Here is a 19,217-nt window from a genome sequence, read left to right on the forward strand (position 1 = left end):
AATTGCATTATTCAACAGTCATCTTCCTCTGAACCTGCTCTGCATTTAGTCAACAGGATATTGAATTCCTTTTAAAAATCTAAACAGGTTATCACTTCTTTCCTGAACCAAAAGTTGATTAGTAATGTAAATACTTGTCTGTAACACAGAAAACTGTGTTTTCTTTGAGCTCTTCCTATTCCGTATCCCTTGTCTTGAATGAGGAGGTTTTCCTTTGGCACCAAAAGGTTACAACTACATTTATCTACAAATAAACTACCATAGAAGAACTGGAACTTTCTTAATTATCAATGTTTAGCTGCACTAATAAACCTTTCTTATATCTGTGTTCTACTTGTTTCTTGTCTTGGACCCCTGCCTGACACAGATAGGATGGGCTTTCAGCCCAGTGACTCACGGGAAACTACTATATTAAAAACTTGGAGCTAATGTTTTAAATTAACCAGAAAAAAACACAAAAGGCAGAACACTGCACCAACAGATAGAGCCCTGGCCCTTTATAAAAGAAAAAAAAAAAATACTGCCTTCTATACACTTTCCTTCACCACGAAGATAATCCTCTGGTTTTCTCTTAAGTAACCAGACAGTGGACCCTCCCACAAAAAACAAGTTCAATTTGTTAAATATCTTTTGTCTTAAAGATATAGCTCAGGAAAAAGTAGACTGCACTTAACATGATTTATGTCATTCTCTTTTTGTGTGCCTTATATGATATCTCATGACTTGGAAAACTCCTATAAATAGGTAAAATATTAGAATGTATAGCAAAAAATTGTCAGTTTACATTATTTTTGGCTTATCTCAGTACAAAGATTAATGTGGTAAAATTGAATATTTATATCCTTAAGATAAAATTGAATGTTCCAATGTGAAGTAACATATTTTCAAGTACATTTTTTTTCTGAAATCCCTTTATCACCACAAACTCTATCTTTAAAAAAAAAAAAGTTCACAACATATACTATTTTCTGGCTCGACATGAAAAGTTTATTGTTTGTGTGCAGGGTTAAAGAGAAGCCAATAAGTTAACATGTTATATTTGACATGGGAGCTGTTCACTCCAAATTTTAAGAAAAGCCAGAAAAATCATGTACAGGCAACCAACCAGAGTGTTAAAATGGCCTTTTGTTAATTGTTAAAAAATCTGTATAGAAGTACATTTTTTTTTTTAATTTGTAAAAGTGGAAGCAATTTGAGTCACTTTAATTTATAGCATGAATGGAAGATTCTCGGAGTCATCTATAACCTCAGCAGAAAATGTGATTATAAAATTTACAAAAACCCCAATGCCCCAGAGAGCTATGAAATAAGCAGAGTGCAGAACATATTCTATCAGTCTCTTGAAATATTATTTGCCCTCTTAACTGATAAGGCAATGGAGGAAGAAAGTAAGAATGTAATAAAAATATGAAAAAGTGACTACCTTTGCCTGCCTTCAACAAACCTAACTTTAAATAAAATAAGAATAATGAACAAATCAGCTAACAAAGAAAACAGCTTTTCCCCTAGTTTCTTTTGAAGTGAATCTCCCTTTACTTTTTTTAAATTTCTTGGAATCCTACAAATTAAGGCTTCCTTGGAAATGAATGAATTTTTTAGAATTTCAAGACTCAAAAGATAAACAAAACAGTCTGTTTTTCTTCTCTCACCCACCCCAACCCTGTGAATAACCCCAGGCCACAGCCTGGGTTTCCCTCTCTTCTTTATGTCTATCAGGGATTTTAGAGCTGGGGAGGTCAGTGGGGGAAGGATGGGGAAGAGGGGGAGGTGGGGAAAGGAGGGAGAAGGGGAGAATAAGTGGGGTGGGCTCATCTCAGAGTGAACCTCGGCTGTAGCTGGGTACAGGATGTCACACGCGTGCCTGCACACACAAAATGTACACAGTGAAACCAGGCAATAGAACTATTAAAAAAAAAAAAAAAAAGACAGAAAGAAAGAAAATGTACTGCTACATCAGCTAAAAACAGTCGTGTTCTTTCCTGGTTTGATGTCAGCTCCCAGTACTGGCTTGGAATTGCCCACAGCGATATTGGGCCCCTGCCCACTCAGCAGGCAGACGGCTTTCCCTGCCAGCAACAGGCTTTTAATAAAACAGGATGCTGTCCCACTACTAAGGCCCAGCCTGAGAATGGATCCCAGTCCATGTGAACTCCCTCTCCAAGAAACAGCAGTTCTGTGTTCCTTATCAGGAAACCCCACTTTGGCGTTCCTGGCCTGGGAGAAAGGCCCCTCTCCCAGGGGCTTGCTCAGCAAGTGTTTGCAGGCAGCCGCTGGCCCCTGGAGCTGTCTGCTCTGCAAGGTTCTCACCACAGTGAGCTTGCTCCCGCAGGGACTTCTAATTCTGTGCGTGCATTTCAGCTTTTAGGAAGGCTCTGTCTGACTTTGATAGTCAAGCAGGATGGGATTTAAAATAAGGAGCTGGCTTCCACAGGCAGGATGAGGACATTTTGCCCCTATCTTCCTGCAGCAAGCCCCAGTGAGTCACGCCAGGACTGCACTTGAACTGACTTCTCATCTTAAGTGTGAAGAGTTTTATCATTTTGGGGAGGCTCACTCGTCTATTTGTTTACTTCTCATTTGGAATGAAATGGAGTATGTTCCATTTGGAGCAGCAATTTCTAATTTTTTTCCAGCTGCAGTTTGACAAAAAGTCCAAACTAAGGAGTAAGATTCCACAGCACCTTCCAAACCCTGGAGCTCCATGGCTGCAGAGCCCAGGACCACCTTTCCTTGGTTGTATACCACCCTTTTGTCCTAGGGAAGAACTGTGATTCTGAAAGTTGTCCCAGAGTATTAGCCCCAGCCCCACAGGCACCAGCAGGATCCCTTTCATGCCACACTGTCCTGTACAGAGGTGGCCGAGTATAGCACTGACATCACAGACTGGGAGACACACATGCTGTCAGGAAGTGGACTTAGATGACATCCTATGACAGTGAATTCCAATGGGAAAGAGAAGTCATTGTTGTTGATAGAGAAGGCTGGACAACCTGGATTCTACCTCCAAATCTGCCCTGACTTCCTGTGTGGCCTTAGACAACTTGATAGATGTGTGACTCAGTTTCCCCATTTTGTAAAGTACAGAGCAGATTGTTAAGGGATGGGCAAATAACCAGCTCATATGCTGTCACTCCCCCTTCCCTCATCCACTCAGACATTGGGAATCACTCCCAGCACTTTTCTTCCTGTGTCCAGATGTGACAACCCAGTCAGCCACAACCAAACGATCAGAGACAGCCCTGTGAGCAAAGGCTTGTGATGGTTTCTAAGGCTTCTTCCAACTCTGACCATCCATAAGTCCCAGTCTAAGCCCAATACATTTCTGTTTACTTTGAAGTTCTGGGGAGGAAATTGGAGGAATTGGTGTTACAGGTGGTGTTTTCATTCCTTCTCTCACTTGAAGGTTGTGAGTTTGGAAAAGAAAAGGAGAAAGAGGAAGTATACGGAGGGAACATCTGGGCATGTAGATGGTGTCACAGTGGAGAATTTTGTCTCCTGGACTGCAGCCCAGATCCACCTCAGAACAGCGGGGGCCTGGCAGGAAGCAGGAAGTGCTGGCCCAAAGCTGGGAAGAGGAGAGCATGCTGCAGGAGGCCAGCCCGTGAGAACAGAAAAAGTGCAATCGGTAACTTCAGAGGCAGGAGTGAAAAGAGCCCAAGTAAATCTATAAAGCCAGGGAAGATGAAGCACAGCACAGGAATATGAGCTAGGACTCTTGAAAGCAGAAGGAACGACCCTTGCTGACTCAAGCAGAGAGGGGAATGAATTGGAAGCTATGAAGGAGCTTGTGAGGTCAACAGGGGTGCTGGATTCTGAGCTGGAGAACCAGGTTCAACCGGGACAAGAGCGCTCCACCATCAAGCGCCTCTGCAGGGAACAAACAGCCTGCTGTCCCTCCTCCCAAGACCACTCAGCTCAGCTCAGCTCAGGACCACCCTGGGGCAAGGGAGGAGACACGGTGGACACCTTTCCACTTCCATGCGGGGGGAAAAGCACCCGGCTTTACCATGAAGACGGCGCCCAGTGAGAGAGGTGGTGCCACAAAAGGACATCGAATTGGGGAAAGAAGAGGCAGTGGATTCCAGGCTGCTGAAAAAGCAATGCCCGGCACTGTGTATAACACGGAGGTGTCACACACAACCACAGCCAAGTGACCAGACCAGGTCAAGAGTCAGAGAAGTTAGCAAGCAAATATTAAATCCAATCCAGCAGGCCTGTGGGACAAAGTTAGGAGTAACTCCAAGGTCAGTTACCAGGTGTGGAAACCCATCTGGGAGGCTCGGTGGGGTCAGAGGGTAAAGACAAGGCCAATTAATTACCAGCTCTCGGGAGCGAGCTGAGTGGAGCACGTGGAGGAGTGCAGAGGATGTCGCAGGCAAGAGTCAAGGTCAGGAATGTTCAGACTGAGATGAATGAGGGAGTAAAAGCAGGCACCTGTGCACAGGGCTCGGGGTTACCCATCTCAATTCTGGTGGGGGTCTCCCTTGCTAGAAAAGAGCTGCATTGAAAGGCCCAGCTGCCCCTTAGCTACGGAGTGGAGGAAGTGTCCAGTTTGTGTCAGCAATATCACTTGCAGTCAGGAAGGCTCATGTGCTCTCTTCTCTGGGAAAGCAAGTCTTCCAAATTCAGTTTGGCAGAGCACCAGTTTGCTGAGATAGGAGCCAAACCTAAGCGCTGGGGTCCTGCTCCCCACCATGGCTATGCCAAGCTGGAGGCTGCTGCTGCTCCACCTCCTCCTTCCACACAGAGCGTCAGAGGAACCAGATGGACAGACCTGAGTCCTGAGGACATTACCAGGGCTGTGAACCCAGCTGTGCCGAAAGCCAGGTCTACCTTTGGATGTTGCTTGATGGTAATTCCTAGGGGAAACTTCTCTGAGCAACAGATTCTCTTTTCGTGTTTAAGCCAGTTTGAGGTAGTTTTCTGTCACTTATAATCACAAAGTGTGTCAGGAATAGGTAGATAATAATATTAATACTAACCACAACTAAGCACTATTTCATTCAATCCTCATAACAACTCCAGGAGGTAAATTCTATTATCATACACAATTATATCAAATTGAAGAAACTGAGGCTAATGTCCTAGTGCCACACAATATTAACCTGGAGGGCTGGGGCTAGGGAGTCTGAACACACACAGATCCCAAGTGAGAAAAGAGATTAGGAGAAAACCCCAAATTCTGCATATGTATCATAAATAATCCTGAATAAGCCCAGTGAAGACCAAAAAGAGGAAATAGTTAGAAAAATCCAATGTGGGCCATACAGGGTACCACTGATGATCTCAGACTTTCAGAAAGGCACACCCAGAAGATGAAAAGTTGACACGGAGTCAATACAGGGGTGGGGGGGCCTGAACCTGTGAGAACCACACTGGGGAACCAAAAGCCCACACCAAGCAGAGGCTGAAAATAGGCCCGTGATCTCAGAAGGGTTTTCAAAGCTATTTGAAGAGTAGGACAAGAAAGGGATTGCACAGGAAAGATGCTAAAATGTAGAAACTTGAAAAAACAAACAAACAAAAAAAGGAGGCAGAGCCAAGCAATTTCAACTTCACGTCTCTCTCTTCTAGTTAGAAAGATGCTCTTCCAAAAGGTGGACCCCTGGCCTGGTGAGAAGACAGCAAGGCAGCGCTTGGATGCCCTACATGAGTTTAACAATGAAAACTCTTCGATGACCTGGCAGCAACACAGAAACTCAACACAGGGAAGCCCTCTCCTGGGCAAATGGTCCATTTCTAACATTTATAAAAATGGTCAATTGCTTGATGGCAATCCCTGAGGGAATATTCTGGAACTATTGACCATCTGGATTGAAAATATTTCAGAAAAAACATAGGGTACAACATGGTTTCAATACCCCCCAAACAACCATAAATCTTTCATGATGGGGTGATTAATGCTGACCAGGTCAGGTGACTCTGGTAAGTACTGTATACCAAAAATAACCTCAGCAAGCAGCTGACAGTTTTTCAGGATAGTCTTGTTTTTGAAACGGAGGAATATGGACCAGATGAAAATAAGATAAGAGGGATTCCTAGCAAATTATAAAACGATGCCCAAATGAAATGACGAATTTTGAAGTCTTACGAAGGGGGACAGTGCCAGGGGTCATATTCCTTCCACTGGTCCAGCCTTAACAGTGTCCTTGAAGGTGAACTTGGAGATGTCCTTTCAGATGCTACTGATGGGGCAGGAATCAGAGCAGTGGGGGGTCATGGTCCGGATTGAGTGAGCTGGGTGTGTGACATACATACCATCGTTAGGCTGTTGCTCTGGTACTGGCCACCTCTACGCTGCCTGGTGCCCTGTCTTTGGGGGCACAAGACTTGGATCCCCATCTCATCTTCCCATTATAGTTTTGCAATATTTGTCAAATCACTCCACCATTCTAGGATTCAGTTTCCTCATCTGCAGTTTTGAAAAAAGATGCCAAAGGCACTTGTGTCTAATGTGTGGGTAACCAGAAGCTGAGAAGGACAATGAATGCAATAAATAACCAAATCATTAATGATTCAAATTCATTTCAATAGGACTGAATATGAGGTCAAACCAACAACACCCAGAAGAATTTAGTTGGAATATAGGTCAAGAAAAACACAGTATTAAAAATGCGGCCGGGCACAGTGGCTTACATCTGTAATCCCAGCACTTTGGGAAGCCAAGTTGGGTGGATCCCCTGAGGTCAGGAGTTCGAGACCAGCCTGGCCAACATGGTGAAACCCCATCTCTACTAAAAATACAAAAATTAGCCAGGCATGGTGGCAGGTGCCTGTAATCCCAGCTACTCGGGAGGCTGAGGCAGGAGAATCATTTGAACTTGGGACTCGGAGGTTACAGTAAGTCAAGATCTGTTGCAGTAAGCCAAGATCGTGCCACTGTACTCCAGCCTGGGCAATAGAGTGAAACTCTTGTCTCCAAGAAAAATAAAATAAAATAATAAAAATAAAATGCAACCTTAAAGAACATGCCAGGCAGGGCCACGGCTATCTTGACAGCTGCCTATGTGAAAACAAGATTTGGGAATAACCCAGATGTCCAACAACAGCATGTGAAAGCGCTTAAAACCCAAAGTGACCTGGGAAGTAGCAGATGGCTCTGAAAGCTGAGAACAAGGGGTCAGTCTGAATATTTTCACACCTGGAAATATAAAAGAAAATTATGCTACAAGATGAAACAGCAGACGGTAAATACCGCCTACTCGGTAGATAAAGTTATGTAGAAGTGTTAGATGCAAATTTAGAGTGATTGGCAGTCTTAGGGAGAGATATTTTCTCTAAAAGTTGTACCCTCACCCCCAGAATAAAAAAAAAAAACCTGGAGATTTTAGTTGCCATGGGTTTAATGTCAGTCAATAATATGAGTACTAAAAGTCAATGTGGCTTTATTTTGTCTCAGTGGAAGTATAATGTCTCTGCTGGTATGTTCCCCACAGGGCTCATGCCGGTACCAGGTGTGGCAGACCTGGTACCTGGATGAGGATATAGGAGCTCATCCAGGTAACAGGTGTGTTAGAACAGGAAATGAGTGTAGCCATCCCACACAAGCTTGTTCCAGTACATGTGGACTGCATTTTTTTTTTTTTTTTGAGACAGGGTCTTGCTCTGTCAACGAGGCTGGAGTGCAGGGGTGCAATCATGGCTCACTGCAGCCTCAACTTCCTAGGCTCCAGCAACCCTCCCACTTTATCCTCCTGAATAGCTAAGAACACAGGCATGTGCCACCACTCCCAGCTAATTTTTGTATTTTTGATAGAGACAAGGTTTTGCCATGTTGCTCAGGCTGGTCTTGAACTCCTGGACTCAAGCCTTCCAAAGTGCTGAGATTACAGGTGTGAGTCACCACACCCAGCCTGGACTGACTTTTTCAGAAGGAAACTAATGATAACATCCAGATAGATTAATTAATTAAATGCCAAAAATTAACCCACTGCACAGCTAAAATAAAATCGTAGAACTGAACATTTATCTATACTTGATAGGAATGAAAACTTTCTAAGCATAAAAATAATGGGAATAGTCACACAGTAAAATACTGGTAGGCATACAAGATTTAAAACTTTCTAGTCCTAAATGATCATAACAACATTAAAAGGCAAGAAGAAAACTGGAGAATTTACCTGAGAGATAGTGAACGAATAATATACATGTGTGTATACATAGGACAAGGCTAACAGAAAAATGGGCAAAAGCCATGAACAGGCATTTTGTAGGAAAACAAATGCAAATGGTCTATAAGAAATGGAAAGATGCTCAAACTCAAAAGCAACCAAATAAATGCAAATAAAAACAGTAAGCTAACATTTCTCTTTCAAGATGAATAAGAAAATCATGTATGCAAGGGTCCAAGGATATGAGCAACAGTGCAGGGGAGCACAGATTACATGCACTGGGCTTGACTGTCCATGCTGGTCTCACTAGCTAGTTGTCTTTGGGTAGTTCATTTATCCTTCCACACCATCATGTCCCTTGTCCATTAACTGAAGATTATCATAACTCTGGTCTCACAGCGCTATCAGGAGGATTGGCTGAGATTACTCTAACCCAGTGGTGACACTTAGAAAAATTGTTTTTTCTAGTTAGAAGCAAACAATCAGGGAATACTTAAATAAATCATGATATATTTGTAAGATGAAATATTACACAGACATCAAGCATATTGTTAAATGCATATTGTTGAAGGCCATTTCCTAATAAAAAATGTGATAGATGTCATGGTCCTAATATTGTTATGAAAAATTCTACACATACTTTTTTTATATACAGAAAAACATGGCTAAAATGTTGATTTCTGTCTAGTGGTTTGTCTGGTGATGGGATTGTAGGTGATTTTTTTTAAAAGAAAAAACAAAATATGTAAAGACAAAAGAATTTGGAAAATGGTATGGATACTGTACAAAGCCAAAACAAAGCAAAAAATCCTCCAACGGTCCTGAGAATGGCATTTGGCTTGTTTTGATTGCTAGAAACTTTGTAATGTCTGACACAGTTGGAGGAAATAGCTATGTGTGGCCTAGAAGAGATAAGCTTTTTCGGGGGCTGTGATACCTATCTGTATATATTTGATGGATGTCATATCAGGACATGTCCCAATTTTGTTTTATGAAACAGCACATCACCTGCCTCTCAATGGCAAGACCCTCTAGGGAAAAAAGACTAGTGAGTCCTACGGAACTTGGAGCCACAATCAGGCCTTCGGGGAGACTCTTATAGCTACTGGTGGGCATCGCCATCCACCAAGAGAACAGGCAAGAACCTATCTATTCTAGGGGTCCCATGGAGACGTCCCCTGCTCTGCACAGAGTTTGAGTTTGATAACTTCCTTCCCTCTCTTCTTCCCTCCCTCTCTCCCTTTCCTTCCTTCCTCCCTTCCTCCCTCCCTTCCTTCCTTCGTTCCTTCCTTCCTTTCTCTTCCTCTTTAAGATGGGAACCTGTGAAATGATGGGGCAAAGAGGAGGAGCCAGTGTAATCATCAGCAGACTCAACAGTACGGAAGGGAGTTTGACACCATCCCCAGGAATGTCCTGCTTTACCTAAAAAAAAACCATTGGATCCACTTCTGAGATCTGCCACCTTGCCATTCCATGACACCTTGTAGCAGGACAAAATTCACCCAGAAGTTGCTTCATTACAGTTCAGTAGATTTAACACATTGCTCGAGGTACTAGCTCTGTGAACAGTCATCCCTGTGGCCTCAGGCATCTTATGGAGGTGCCTCCCACCTTCTTAGTTGCTCTTCCTGCCTGTCTTTCACCTGCCATTTTTTCTATGCTGGGTCACACCTGCAGCTACAGAGGGGGAGGTCTTTCTGTCCTGCAACACTGGGATCAGAACCTTTTTACTTGGTTGAACAAGTAAGCGGTGAGTTGCTGAATGCAAGTGCCAGATACTCTTGTATTATTGTAGTTAATCCTCACAACAGCCCTGTGCAGAAGGTTCTTTCAATATCCTCGTATGAGACTCAGAGAAGTTGTCACTTGAACAGGGTTGTAGGTTCAGCAAGGGTAGCACTGCAACTTGTATCTCTGAAGGCATAGAAGGTCCAGAGCAGAGCAGTCTTGGACCCAGGCACGTGGAGGGGGACACCTGTTGTTCCCACCATCCAGGATCCAATCCCCTTTCTCCTGGCCCAGAATGCTCCCACACCTAGCCTGACACTGTGTGGGTGGAGCTGCCAGATCCAGAGGTGGAAAAGTGGCCCAGAACCACTAACCAGCCCACCCCACATCTGAGTCACAATGACCAGCCCAGGATGCGAAGCTGGTCTCATCATTGCCACTCCCAAGACACCTGTCACCTGGGCTTCTGAGAGGACAGGCTGTGCACCAAACTGCTGGCAGCCACTTCCCAGCCCCATGTCTAATGAGTTTAATGATGCCATTAAACTCAGCTGGTCTTGAGCTTTTCAGAAGTAAACCAATATCTTCCTTTCTTAAGCTACTCTGAGGTAGGCATTTCCCCTCACAGCCCAGCTGTCTGGACTTTTATACAGATAGGGCCAGCAGTGTGACCAGTTGTCATCAAACCATGCAGGTCTGCCTGCGAGGGAATGGGCAGCGTGGCATGGAGGAAGGTTTAAGAGGTTATTTGAATGGGAAGTTGCTGGCAACTCTTAGGTATTCTGGAGGTGTTAATTGATTCTGGAGTTGTTAATTGTTAATTCTGGAGGTGAAGCATTTATGGCCAGGGCACATTTCACAGCTCTGGGCCACCTAATGTTACTTCTCCTCAAAGCAGGTTTGAAATAAAACCCAACCAGTGGCCTTTCTCACCCCACTGCAATTAAATATAAACACCCACAGACACTGGGCCCTCTCAGGCCCTGACTGCGGCTGCCAGGGACACAAGTGCACGATGGCTGTGTGCTCTGTCACAGCACCACCACACTTGAATTTCCAGCCTCAGAGCCTGTCTTTTGGATCAGCGAGCAGTTGTGGGTGAGAGCCTCGTGCCAAGCTCTTGGTGGGCTCAGCTTGGCTTTCTGCTTCTTGGCTTTTACAGCAGGACCCCAGAGTGGAGAACAGGCTCATTCTGGTTTCATGGAGCATGCTCCCTGCTGTCACTGTGAAGAAGGTGGCATCTTGGCTCTCAGGGGCCTGGCCAACTGACTGCAGACATTACCAGTGAGTTGCCTTGTCCCTGGACACAGGCACTGGAGGCTGCCCTGGCCACTCAGGAAGGGTTTTCATCTCCCCTCTTGGCCCTCCCTCTGGATCCTAACATGAGGCAGGCGGTCAGGCAGTCCTAGCAGAGGGCCGGCCCTGTCCTCCCTGCGGGGGCCTGGGCTGTCACACAGGCAGTGGTGGTTATTCTTACAAACGGCTAAGCAGACTTTTTAAGAAAAGTGAGCTATTAATAGCAAAGTGCTGAGTGAGAGGCTTGGAGCTACTCCCGTGCATGAACTTGTGTGAGCGTGTGTTCACGAGTGTGTGTAAGTCTGGGGGAGCGCATGCACAGGTGTGCACATGAACACACGGACACCAGGCAGACAGATGCATCCCCTTGCAGTTGTTCACCTGCACTCCTAGTCTCCTGGTCTGCCTGGAATCCCATTCTGGAACTGGCCTGCCCCTCTGACTTTTCGGACAAGAAAAGGCCAGGAGAAAGTGGCTGCCTGCCATGCAAGATCAGACATCTGGGTGCCCAGTGTGGTAAGCAGCGCTGCTTCCTGGGGCAGAGATGCTGCCCAGCGAGATGTGTGTGGATCCGTTGGTAGGCATGGAGACAGTTACTTCCTTTGCCTGTGATGCTGTGGACCCTGAGAGGCCCAGCCTGGACATTGGTTTTTGTGTTTTCTTCCCTGGCTTGGGAGGAAAGGACCCTGTTGGCTAACGCATGGCAGGAAGCACAGCTTACAGATTTTCTAGTTATGCCCAAGATGAAAGAGGACTTTCTGAAAAGAAGAAGGAAAAAGATGGAGAGAGAGAGAGAGAGAATGAGAGAGAGAGAGAGAGAGATTAAGGGTTGGGGGAACTGGAAGGAGCCCTGAGTAATGTATGGAAAGTAAAAGCACAGAACACTCAGCTCAAGCAATTGTTTTTCTCCTGGAGGCTAAAATTCATGGGCAGGTAGCCAACAGCCACATTAGGATAAGAAATGTAATCTGTTTATAATAAGTTTGCAAAATACCGCTCGTTGGTACAGTGAATGTGCAGGACCCCCTAACCTGCCGTGACACTAGCCTTGGCCTGCTGTCTGTAGCAAACGCACCGGAGCTAGTAGGTCACTGTTGGTAAAGCCTAAGTCTCCTGGTTGCCTCCTTTCTCAATCATCTATTTCCCTCTGGGGCAGATAAGCACATTCCCAAAAATGACAGCTGGAGTGTCCAAGAGCCGGTGGAAGCCCCTTCTCCCTCCCTTGCTGGAGCTACCATCGCTACCATTGCAGAGACTTGAAATGACCTCTCCAGGTCGGAAGGCACTCCAGAGATCACTCGACCCCACTGATGCAGGAAGTGGGGTGTCTGCAAAAATCCTCCTGCAAGGCCCTGGGCTCTGCTAGATCACTCCCACTTCTGGGCAGCGTGCCAGCCTGGGCAGCTCTGGGCTGCCTGGCCCTAAAACACATTGTTGTCTTTCCACTCTCTGCACTTTCTATGTCTGTAGTGCCTGCCACTTTTCAGAACAATAGCGAATAAAAACAACAGCCAGCATTTATTAGGCATTTACTGTGAGCCTGGTATTGTCTAAGTACTTTATTTGCATCATCTCATTGTACCTACCCAGCAACCCTCTAGGGAGATACCATTATTATCCCGTTTTACAGACATGAAAATGGAAGCTTAGAGGGCTTCAACAATTTGTCCAAATGTCCTCCATTCGTGGGATTTGTGGTAGAGTGTGGATTTGAACACAAGATTTTTCAATTCCACAACCCATGCTCCTCCCATCATACACTGCCATGCTTTCCCTCCTATGTGGTGGTCCGCAGAAGGCTTCCCTCCCAGCTACACATCCCAGAACTGGCACAGGCATATCACTACCTCCATTTCTCTCCTGTAAACTAGAGAACAGCTTTATTCTAGAACCTCCCTCTGACCTCTGCAAATTCTGTCCGTCTGTTCAGAATTGAACAGATGCTAAAACATTGTGGCTAAAAGCAAGAGCATCAGAATCAAACAGATCTGGTTTAGAATTCTGCTTTAGCCTCTTGCCAACTGCGGGCAAATTACTCAACCTCACTCAGTCTCCAGATTTCCATCTGTAAAAACAGAGAGAGCACTGTACTACCTAACAACTCCATGGGATTGTTATAAGAATTAAATTAGATAAAACATAAACAGCTCCCAGGCTGTGTTTGCAGATGAAAGGCAGCTGTGCTAAACGCATGGTGACAAACATGATAAGTCTCAAAGGACATGTGAGTGGATGTCCCACCACCAAGATTTCACTCCTTCTCCAACTTCAGGGGTAAGAATCCTCCAACATCAGGGGAGGACTTGCTCGAAGTCACACAAACCAGAAATCCTCAAGAGGCCGTACTATGGATGTGGCTTTCTAACACTATTCTACCAGTTCCCATGGGGAAGCACCTGAAGAAGTGAGGAGGGAGTAGGCAGGGAATCGGGGAAGTGCAGGGCCATGACAGGACTGAAGCCCCCTTTAGGAAGCAAAGGAGGAGTTCTGTCCACCAATAGCTGAATGTTGAGTACAGACCTCTAATCTTGGCCTTGCCACTGAAGACTCATCATGCAACTCTAGGGCCAGTTGCTCCGTCTCTGGGCCTTGGGTCTTCACTACCATCAACAGTTGACTTGGAAGTTGCCTCTAAAGTGTGCTGAATTATCAGGAATGAAGATGATTTAAAGACATAAGCTTTTTCCTTTGTACCTTCTTCCAACCTTACCTTCTCCAAGAACCCTCCTCTGACTTCCTCCTAAAAGGTCCCTGTATTAGTCCACTCTCACATTGCTGTAAAGAAATGCCTGAGACTGAGTAATTTGTAAAGAAAAGAGGTTTAATTGGCTCACAGTTCTACAGGCTATACAAGAAGTATGGCTAGGGAGGCCTCAGGAAACTTACTCGTGAGGTATTTTCACATGGCCAGAGCAGGAGGAAGAGAGAGAGGGGGAAGGTGCTACACACTTTTAAACAACCAGATCTTGTGATAACTTATTCTTACTATGGCAATACCAAGGGGGATGGTGTTAAGGCATAAGAAACCACCCCCATGATCCAATCACCTCCCACCAGGTCCCACCTCCAACACTGGGGATTACAGTTCAACATAAGATTTGGGTGGGGACACATATCCAAACCATATCATTCTGACCCTGGCTCCTCCCCAAATCTCATGTCCTTCTCACATTGCAAAATACAATCATGCCTTCCCAACAGTCCCTCAAAGTCTTTTAACTCATTTCAGCATTAACTCAAAAGTTTAAAGTCCAAAGTCTCATCTGAGACAAAACAAGTCCTTTCTACGTATGAGCCTGTAAAATAAAAAAGAAGTTAGTTACTTCCAAGATACAATGGAGGTATAAGCATTGGGTAAATATACCCTTTCCAAAAGGGAGAAATCAGCCAAAAGAAAGGGGCTACAGGCCCCATGCAAGTCCAAAACCCAGCAGGGTAGTCATTAAACCTTAAAGCTCCAAAATATTATCCTTTGGCTCCACATCCCACATCCAGAATACGCTGGTGCAAGGGGTGGGCTCCCAAAGCCATGGGCAGCTTGGCCATTGTGACTTTGCAAGGTTCAACTCCCACAGCTACTCTCATGAGCCGGTGTTGAGTGCCTATGGCTCTTCTAGGCACAGGATGCAAGCTGCTTGTGGCTCTACCATTCTGGGGTCTGGAGAATGGTGGCCCTCTTCTCACAGCACTACTACGTAGTGCCCTAAAGAGGACGCTGTGTAGGGGGTCCAAGCCTACATTTCCCCTCTGCACTGCTCTAGTAGAGGATCTCCATGAGGGCTCCAACCCTGTAGCATGCTTCTGCTTGGACATCCAGGCTTTTCCATACATTCTCTGAAATCTAGGTGGAGGCTTCTAAGCCTCAACTTTTAAACTATGTGCACCCACAGGCTTAACACCTCATGAAAGTCATCAAGGCTTATGGCTTGCCCCCACTGGAGCAGCATCCAGAGCTGTACCTTGGGCCCTTTTGGCCACAGCTGGAGCTGTAGCAGCTGGGATGCAGGGAACAGTGTCCCAAAGCTGTGCAGGGGAGTAGAGACCCTGGTTCTGGCCCCTGAAACTATTCTTCCCTCCTGGGCCTCTGGGCCTATGATGGGACAGGCTGCCATGAAGTTCTCTGAAATGACTTCAGGGCCTTTTTCCCATTGTCTTGGCTACTAGTACTTGCCTTCTTTTTAGTTATGTAAATTTCTGCAACCTGCATGAATTCCTCCTGAAAATGGGTTTTTCTTTTCTACCACATGGCCAGGCTGCAAGTTTCCAAACTTCTATGTCCTGCTTCCCTTTTAAATGTAAGTTCCAATTTCAGATCATTTCTTTGTTCATGCAAATAAGCATAGGTTGTTAGAAACAGCCAGGCTACATCTTGAATGCTTTGCTGCTTAGAAATTTCTTCTGCCAGATACCCTAAATCATGACTCTCAAGTTCAAAGTTCCACAGATCCCTAAAGCAGGGGCACAATGCAGCCAGCCTCTTTGATAATGCATAACAAAAGTGACCTTGCTCCAGTTTCCAATAAGTCCCTCATTTCCATCTGAGACTACATCAGCCTAGCTTTACTCTTCATATCACTACCAGCATTTTGGTCATAACAATTTAACAAGTCTCTAGAAAGTTCCAAATTTTCCTTCATCTTCCCTTCTTCTTCTGAGTCCTCCAAACTCCTCCAACCTCTGCCCATTACCCAGTTCTAAAGCTGCTTCCACATTTTCAGTATCATTATGGCAATACCCCACTCTTGGTAGCAATTTTCTGTATTAGTTTATTCTCACATTGCTATAAGGAAATGCCTGAGACTGGGTAATTAAGAAAGAAAATAGGTTTAATTGGCTCACAGTTTTACAGGCTGTACAGGAAGCATGGCTGGGGAGTCCTCAGGAAACTTTTACTCATGGCAGAATGCAAAGCCAGAGCAGGCATCTTCACATGGCCAGAGCAGGAGGAAGAGAGACAGAGGGACATGCTACACACTTTTAAACAACCAGACCTTGTGATAACTTACTGTCACCGTGACAACACCAAGGGGGATGTTGTTAAAGCATAAGAAACTGCCCCCATGATCCAATCACCTCCCACCAGGCCCCACCTCCAGCATTGGGGATTATAATTTGGTGTGAGATTTGAGTGGGGACACAGATCCAAATCACATAAGTCCCTCCCCTAACCATCTCCCTAAGTTCCTCTCCCTCCTTCCAGAGCTAAAGTGACACCCTGCCTACCTCTGGACCAACTGTAATGCTGTACCCACTTACCTGGCTTCTTTTCCTTCATAACAGGTATTCACTAGCTGATGTTTTTGTGTTTTCCCTCACTAGCATGTCAACTGCACCAGGCCAACTTGCATTTGTTCTCTTCCCTACTGAGCCTTGAATGATTCCTGGCACAGAGAATAGGCCCACTAAATAAGGGTTGAGTGAACAAATGAATGGATGAAGAAATGACTTTTTATATCATTTATGAAAATTACAAACTTGGCATGTCAGAGCTGGAGGTGATATTTTCAAACATTATTACCACAAAACCTGCGTTCAGATGGAAGTTTATTCACACCATTTTTTAAATGCCCCAAATTAAAATGGCTCTCTTTGGCTTTATTCATACTAGCCAAAACCTGGAAACAGCTCAGATGTCCATCAATAGAAGAATGGATCAACAAGCTGTGGTATATGCACACAACAGAATACTACTCAGAAACAGAAACGAATGAATTATAAAACTTGGTAAATATGAAAAAATTAGGCTGAAACAAAGAAGCCAGACAGAAAAGAGTGCATGACGTCCCTTCTATTCATACTGCATTCTAGAAAAGATGAAACTAATCTAGGAGGTGTGAAAAACAAAACAAAACAATGTTTGTCCCTGCGAGGTGGCTGAGGAAGGGATTTGACTGTGAAGGAGGAAGAGGGAACTTGTGGGGTGATGGATGAGTTCTGTATCTTGACAGAGGGGTGGGTGATACTCATCAAATGGTGCATGTAAGAATTGTATATTTCAATGTACATAGAATTTTCTTTTCATTTTTTGAAATTTGTTTTCTTTTATTTTACTTTTAGTTCTGGGGTACATGTGTAGGATTTGTAGGTTTGTTACATAGGTAAACGTGTGCCATGGCAGTTTGCTGCACCTATCAGCCAATCACCTACTTATTAAGCCTGACATGCATTAGCTATTTTCCTGATGCTCTCCCTCCCCTGAACCCCCACCTGCAGTGGCAGGCCTCAGCGTGTGTTGTTCCTCTCCCTGGTTCCATGTGTTCTCATTGTTCGGCTCCCACTTATGAGTGAGAACATGTGGTGTTTGCTTTTCTGTTCCTGTGTTAGTTTTCTGAGGATAATGGCTTCCAGCTCCATCCATGTCCCTGCAATGGACATGATCTCGTTCCTTTCTATGGCTGCATAGTATTCCATGGTGTATATGTACCACATTTTCTTTATCCAGTCTATCACTGATGGCCATTTTGGTTGATTCTATGTCTTTGAACATTTGATTTTTTAAAAAGCCCTACCACATCCATTACAATTGTAAGGTTGCTCTCTAATATGAATACTCTGATGTTTCCATTTTGATGTTCAGGTAAAAGCCTTAGCATGCACATTACATTTCTGTGGTTCCTCTCAAAGATGTATATTCTGATGTCTAGTGAGTTCTGACGCCTGGGCAAAGCCTGACAGCAATGTATGTATAGTTTTCATCTCACACAAGAAAAAGAAAAATATAAACAAATGTTGAGCTGTAGTTAATGATATGCATACTGAAATGCGTAGGGTCATATATTTGCAACTTCTTTTGAAATGTATCCAAAAAAAGAAATGAGGAGCTTCTCTTCCAGAAAGCTGCAGTAGACGTACTTGTCCCATTGCTTCTGCTAAGCGCCACTAAAAAGTGTAGATGTTATATAAAAAACATGCACAAGAAGACTCTGAAAGATGGAGAGAAGACAGACTGTCTAGAGATCTTGAGACTGGAGGAACAACATGGTGGAGAGTGCCCTGGTTTCTTTCTGTCTTGTATATCCCAGATATAGAGTTGAAGAAGCTGAACTCAGAAATTCCAAATGAGACCAAGAAGGCCCCAACAAAAGCCTGCTTTCTCCAGCCTAAGGAGCTGGACAGTGGCAGCCCAGCAAGACAGAAAATCTTTGGGCAATAACCGCTCCACTCTAGCCAACCACCATTTAAAATACCACAGCCCTACCCCAATCATACAGGCCAGGTGAAAAGCCTCGACTCCCAACTTCACCAGCCTGTGTCAAGGCACCCCAACCACCCTGCCCACCCCAACCCCACCAGGGTGGTGTCTGAGAAGGCTGAGAAGGAGCTGAGACTTTCATCCCTGCCTGATGGTAACAAGATCCCCCACAGTTGGAGTGGAAAACATCAAGGGAGCCTGAACTTCCCTCCCCACCCCACAGGAATGAGGCATTCCTCCCCTTCTGCCACGGTGGTTTCGGGGGAGGTCTAGTGGAGAGCTAGACCTTCTACCCCACCAAGCAGTAAGAGAGAGAAGCCTTCTTCAGGAGTCAACAGAGGCCAGGAGGGGGACCTGGGCTTCCACCTACCCCTAGACTTGACAATAATGGGGCAGTGCCCTCCCTCCCCTTGTCACTCCCACTTCACTCTCCCCCCCCCCCCACCCCGCACCATCTTCTCCTACTGGGGCACTGTCAGATAAAGCCACTTAAAACAGAAGATTAAAGTAAGATCCGATCTCTTAACATAACACCCCAAATGTCAGGGCTTCATTGGAAAATTGCTCATCAATTTTCCAGGAAGACCACGAACAGAATGGAAAAAAGACAACACATTCTAACACTGAGACGACAAAGATGTTGGAATTATCTGACAAATGCTTTAAAGCAATCATCACAAAAATGCTTCAAAGAGCAATGACAGCATTCTTGAAATAAATGAAAAAATAGGAAATCCCAGGAAAGAAAGTTAAAATATAAAGAAGCAGCAGAAAATGGAAATTTCAAGACTGAAAAATAGAGTAATCAAAAATTTTTTAAACCCAGTGGAGGTGCTCAACACCAAAATACAGAGAGCACAGGGAAGAAGCAGGGAACAAGAAGATAGGAC

The 19,217-nt window shown here is 44.8% G+C and overlaps 1 long non-coding RNA gene across 9 annotated transcripts in view; it reads right to left on the reverse strand.

The window, feature by feature from the left end:
- The window catches only part of LOC103889758 (uncharacterized), a 268,260-nt gene that overhangs the window by 115,453 nt on the left and 133,590 nt on the right, over positions 1-19,217 (reverse strand). The gene's annotated exons all lie outside the window — the stretch shown is intronic.

Source organism: Pongo abelii, chromosome 12 (genome assembly GCF_028885655.2).
Source record: "Pongo abelii isolate AG06213 chromosome 12, NHGRI_mPonAbe1-v2.0_pri, whole genome shotgun sequence".
In the NCBI taxonomy this organism is placed as follows: Eukaryota; Metazoa; Chordata; class Mammalia; order Primates; family Hominidae; genus Pongo; species Pongo abelii.